Here is a 6,913-nt window from a genome sequence, read left to right as displayed (position 1 = left end):
CCCCCCCCGACTACCGCGACGACGGCGCCACCATCATATTCAACTTGACGTAACTATCTGTCATTTCGTGTGGCATATTCACAGTATTCCGTTCGGCCACCTTTGCTCTAATCTTCATGGAGGCCACACTGCCGTGTCTGCCACTTGCGGCCAACTTCTGCTGCTGCGTTTCTACTGACTAATTCTGTATACAGGGTGAATCACGAATCATGATCAGTAGAGATTACTTTGTTATTAGCAGTCCGATCGAAAATGTTTTTATCAGCTTTTGCATGGTTTCAAGAGAGCTTTAACGTGATAGTGACAAATTAATGGTCAACTCTTTTTTTTAATATTTTTTCAATGTTACCTTGAATTTTTTGCAACTGAACATATAATTTTTTTACGCCTGTCTGTTAGAGGATTTCAAGACGAATTCGGTACATTAAGGACATGGCAATTTTTTCATCTGGTTCGAAAGAAAATTTAAAAACTTTGTATCAAAAGGAGAATCACAGCTATGCCGTTATTACGCAACCGATGTTGTTGACAAGTCAAAATTTACCAATCTTAATTGTAGCGATATTCAAAATGGTGTCCACGAGCTGCAATGCACTCGCGTAGACGGTGAACAAAAGATTGTTTTGTATTCTTTATGGCCTCTACACTGATGGTTGAGCACTTCCGGTGTTGTTGGAGCATTTGCATAAACTTTGTCTTTTAATGTACCCCACAAAAAGTAATCTAATGGAGTAAGATCGGTAAATAATTTTGACTTGTCAACAATATTGGATGCGTAATAACGGCGTAGCTGTGATTCTCCTTGTGATACAAAGTTTTTTAATTTTCTTTCGAACCAGATGAAAAAAATGTCATGTCCTTACATGTGCCGAATTTGTCTTGAAATCCTCTAATAGACAGGCGTAAAAAAATTATATGTTCAGTTGCAAAAAATTCAAGGTAACATTGAAAAAATATTAAAAAAAAGAGTTGACCATTAATTTGTCACTATCACGTTAAAGCTCTCTTGAAACCATGCAAAAGCTGATAAAAACATTTTCGATCGGACTGCTAATAACAAAGTAATCTCTACTGATCACGATTCGTGATTCACCCTGTATAACTATACAACTATTTACAGATCCATTTATGCCGAATTAAAATTTTTCCATGTCATTCAGCTCGTGTATTTTATTTCTTATATATAATGATATGAAAACTTATTTAAATATTTTCACGATAATTGTGGATATTTTCATAACTACAAAGTTTATTTGTTCTATTCCCGTAGATATAGCTTATATAAATGACATTTAATTTGATAATTTTTCGTACAAGAAGCAATGTTATATCGGAAATATCATTTATATATGAACATTTGATATTGATTCTATCGAGATATTTGAATGAAACACACATTGCTCATTAACGAAAATTATTTTTATGAAGATCTTATAAATCTAAGAAACATAATAATATTTATAAATGTTGCATTCCTTAGTATTATTCACTAAGATAAATACTAAATTATCTATAAGAACTTCTATAGAGAATTTTACTTTTTAGATTATCTGGAGATAAAATTTAATTTTAACAAACTATTTGACACATTAGAGTCAAACAATACGTAAATAAGATTACCCTTACAATAGAGACGAAAACAATTCTCTACGTGTATGTATAGTTGGTCCACGTGTATAATATATTTTGGAGATATCATTTTCGTACGAGTTGAGTAAAGAAGCCCCAAAAAGTTCACATTTTACTTGTGAACAGTTTATATATAGGTTAAATGGATGAAATACTAGGTGGACGGACTTATCCATACGTGTGTGTATTTATATGTATATATTGATCTTCTCGTGTGCGTCTGATCATTGTCGGGGACCGCTGACCGCGAAGATAACGCCTTGACCCGTTACAAGTCCCGAGCACCAAATGAATGCCTTCACTGTCTGTTTCTACGCGTACGGGCTCAATTCAAATATGCAGCCCTTTCCATCGTCTTTCAACCGACTACTCTGTAGACAGACGGAGTTTCACTTACCTTCTGTCTGCCCTTCTGCATTAGACTTGTATCTGTAATCATATGTCCTAACGTACACTTTGATTTCTCGCAATTCCTTTGCAATAGTCACCATTATTTAACCTATAATTAAATCATGACATCAGATTTCAATTTTATGAATGGAAAATATTATTTCTGCACTACTTGACATTTTTAAATTAACTCTAGATATAAACGCATCATCTAAGATGCAGATTTACGGTTTGCGGCAAAACGATGTACAATTTCGAAACTGTGACGTGACAACCATTTAATAATTTTTTATCGTGCATTGAATGGGCATATTATTATTTTTACTTTTAAATTTTATTCACATAAAAAATTACTTTTACCCCTTCAAATGATATAAAGAAAAGTTAAATTCAAATGTGGTGGATCAAGAAAAATTAATAGAAATAAAAAAAATATATGAGGGGGTAGTGTTCATATTAAAGAAGATATTTGCCTTTAAAATTTGGATATTTTTTTTACAGTTTTCCGATAGCTTTGTACAGCAGCTTCGCACGGAACGTACAATTCGAAATTGTTGTGAGGCACCCGTTCAGTCAGACATACACGGTGCCTAAAACATATTGCGATGTTATTTTTATTATGAGTTGGAAATGTACATATTTATGGTCGTTCTGTTTGGAGTCTACGTGTTCCTCGCCGTAAATTTTAGAGTCTACGTGTTTCTGGTTGTAACTTTTGGAGAAGTACGAATACTTCGTCATAGATTTTGAAATTCAAATTTCTAAATTCTGAGGTCTACTTTAGCAACGAACATCAGGATTTCGAAGACCACGGCGAGAAACTCGTGTAGGATCGAGAACATGTTATGAAAATAAATACGAGAAAAAATCTAGAAACAGCACAGGAAAAGGAACAGGAAAATTCATGGAAAAATTTACGTATAACTTATATACAGTGATTGCCAAAAGTATTCGTACGCTTTGCGATTTCCAAAAAGGTGTATGTTTTCAAACTGGTACGATAGGTTTGGCAAGAAATAAGCAATAACATCGTATGCTTTAGGGATGTATATATTAATATTTATGAAAAAAATTTATATTAGATTAACGGAAATTTGAAAAAGAAATGAAACTGCTCAAAACAGACACAATAAGTATTCGTACACAAACACAAACAGACACAATAAGTATTCGTACAGCTTTGATGTCCCGGAAAAATAAATACTAAATTAAATTAATAGTTAGTGGGTTAGCCTTTGCTTTTTCGAATAGCCGCAATTCTCCTACCCATTGAATTTACAAGGTTAGAAGTAGTGGAAGATGTAATATTTTACCATTCTTCTTGAAGACACTTTTTAAATCGTTTTTATTCTCAATTTTATGCATACGTATTTTTTTAATCAAGAATATCACACAGATACTCAATGGGGCTGACATCAGGAGATTGGGGAAAAGCTACCATACATTGTGGTGTGTCATATAAGATCCACAGTTTGGTATCGAGAGCAGTATGTTGGGGATGGTTATCCTGCATAAAAATAAAATTATTTTCGATTCCCATTTTCTCTGCATTAGTCAGAAGATCTTCTTTTAATATGCAAATATAATTTTTGTTATCCATGATGCCATCGACAAAATGTAATTTTCCGACACCAGCTGCACTCATACAGTCTCATACCAGAGATAAGTAGGGAGATTGCCAATGAGCCTGTTTTTCGTGGCTTCACTTTTATTCTGGTTTCGGCGCGCCACCTTAGCGGACGGCCCTCGAAGCAGTTTAACGTTTTTGATTGGTCGAGTATATATGTATAGTAATACTACGCGTGAGAATCTGGAGCCGTGTTTTGGCGCGTCGACGCGCCACCTGAACGAGAATCACGAACTAGTTCCACGCACTGAACTCTAACCATACTGGAACTCGTATTCGACCCTGTAACCCTATATTCGAAGGTAGCCCGGCCAACGCGGAGCTATCTCACTCACCTCGAGTAGGAGTTTGTCCTTTTCGAATTGAACTGCGCATGTGGTGTACAAGCCCTGCAAAAATATTGTAACACCGCATATCAGTGCCAGCCACGCCAGCACTGAAATACAAATACATATAAATATAGTGTGCCAGCTAAATATTTGGTTATAATTAACACTACTAATTATTTATAATAATTAAATTGTAAATATTATATACCAATTATAACATTTTTACTATCGAACTAACAATAAGTAATAAAACAGCAAATATATTTAAAAAATTCAGCATATAAAACTATATTTCTGTGTTTTGTACATATTGAAATTACCCTAAAAGCAAAACTATTTCTTTCATGGTTTCGCTATTCTTTTATTACATAAAAGTAGGACTAGCTATGTCTATTATTTACATAGTAGTCTCGATTTTTAAATTCATCATTTAAGGAGTTTGGAGCAGTTCATAATAGTTAAATCAGTATGATCTGTACTAAATTTTTGCAATCTTTTCTGGATTTCTGTAAAGTTTTATGCATTAAATAACAATTGTGATTAATGATTTAAAAATACTTTTCACTGCGGTAATGTCAGCCAATTCCAAATTCGTAAAACTTTGTAAAAACGATAACAAAATATTTATGAGTCTTCGAAATAAAATATATGTGCCACTATTTCAGATTATGGTATGTTGGCTCAGTCCTCCCCGTGCGCACTCCTTTATCTCAGCTTAAACTATATCAGAGATTGTACAGTGTGTGATACAGACAACCTACTACACTCGCCTGTGTCTTTGCTATCTCTCCTTACGCGGCCCCCACCACTGTCGTACGGGTTCCAGTATGGTTGGAGTTAAATGATTCGACGTTTTTGATTGGTCGAATGAACTCGTGTGTTCCTCGAGATTCACGATTTTAAACCGGGTGAACACTCAAATAGAGAGACTTGTATCTATCTTTTTTTACTGGATATTACATAAACCGTAGTAACAAGGTGGTCAATCGTACTGATGCTAATACTCTTAATATCCATATGAAGCTTTGGAAATAGCAGAGTAAGCAAATAAAACTTTAAATAAACCCTAGACCGTAGATAACTACAGAGAAATATAAGTTTTCCAATTCACATAACATAAGGACTCGGTGACACGCGTGCTTGGTGCTGGATTAACGTCCAAGAGTCTCAGGTTCGACAATCACGCCTTATCCTTTTTTAATTTTTTTAATTATCAACTATACTTATTGGTTCGCCTCATTAACTGCAGATTCATTAAATAGATAATCATATTAGACTACAAATATTGTATTTTATTACATCGTATACATGCAATAAGTTGGTACATCATTCAGCGAACGTTTCTTCTTCCCCAGAGCCTCAGTCTGTAACAAACACCTATGGCACGCTGTTTCATTTTTAATAGCATAAATAATATTCAGACGGATAAAGAAGGCATTTCGAAAAATCAACTAAAACGAAATTGCACTTATTAATCTCGGGCATAAAATGATGAGCATAGAAAAACGAATCAATTATTTTCTATGAAGTGATGAAATAAATAATGTATCTGGTTACGGATTTTTTTTCATTTAATTTTTATCATTCAAGGCTACGTAAAGACAACATTTTTAAAACATCGAATTATCAGAAAATTATGTCGAGGTAGAATTTTAATTCCGAATTTCTTTTTACATCTGAACATAGTGATAATTCGAGATATTAAAAATAAAATTATCTTTTCGTAGGCTTGAATAAAAAAATGGACTAAATTGAATCAGGCTACCAAAAATGTATGAAACTAAAAATTTCTAAGCAGATCCACTATTTGTCTCATCTGACTATACATATAAAATAATTGTGTGGTTTTTTACGCTTTTCATTTTTTTTACCCGACATCAATAAATGCAATTTTTGGGATATTTTTTACTGCTTTTCTATTCTGCTGAATAGTATTTCAACTATTAAAAAGTGAAACAGCCTGCCATGCGTGCGAGTGTTATTAAATTTATTTATTTTTTTATAACTAATATATTATAACATATTATAATTAAAAATGAAATGGTGAAAACGAATCAAACGAGGTCTTTTCGATCGCTGTTAATTTTTCACTTATCGATCATCTTCATGAGAGTCCGTGTTGCAACGAGTGAGTCTGCTGACTTCAATTAGCTATGGATTATCATACATCACGAAAATACAGGGCGTCCAGAGGGCGTGGAAGTCCAGGGTGTCCAGGTTTTCCGCTCCTTATTTTATTGTATCTAGGTGTCGGGCGTGGAAGTCCAGGGTGTCCAGGTGTTCCGCTCCGTAGTTTCTTGTATCTAGGTGTCAGGCGTGGAAGTCCAGGGTGTCCAGGTGTTCCGCTTCGCAGTTTCCTGTTTCTAGGTGCCGGGCGTGGAAGTCCAGGGCGTCCAGGTGTTCCGTTCTGTAGTTTCTTGTATCTAGGTGTCGGACGTAGAAGTCCAGAGTGTCCAGAAAAGTGTGCAACGAGCGACGCTTTGACGCTTCGTTCAAACTATAGTATCCTCTTTGTTGTTCGCACGGCCTGAGGTACGTAAATAATCCAGCATACTCTCCTCTCTTACGTTTACCACACGGCTTTAACAAGCTGGACACCATTAACGACGCTTATATGCATTGAAGATTACATTTTCTTTAAAAATTTGTATGTTGTTATGCCGTCATGAGTTCCTTAGGATCACAAATAAATAATTGCACCGATTTGGAATTATATAGATAACTATTATAGTTTATTGAAGTTGGTATAATGTAAATACTAAGGTAACAAGTGTTGCATTACTTTGCCACCGGAAGTCGCAAAGGGCTGCAAATTGGTATACCGATTCTTGGGACGAAAAAAAAAGGATACTTGTTTTTGCATTTTTTTCCTAGTCCATTTTTTCAATTTGACGTATTTTTCACAAGATCTGGGGTCGACATGTATTGCGTAACTTTG

This window comes from Cephus cinctus, unplaced genomic scaffold, assembly GCF_000341935.2.
Source record: "Cephus cinctus unplaced genomic scaffold, Ccin1 Ccin1_scaffold0364, whole genome shotgun sequence".
Classification (NCBI taxonomy): Eukaryota; Metazoa; Arthropoda; class Insecta; order Hymenoptera; family Cephidae; genus Cephus; species Cephus cinctus.
This window is presented reverse-complemented; position numbering follows the sequence as displayed.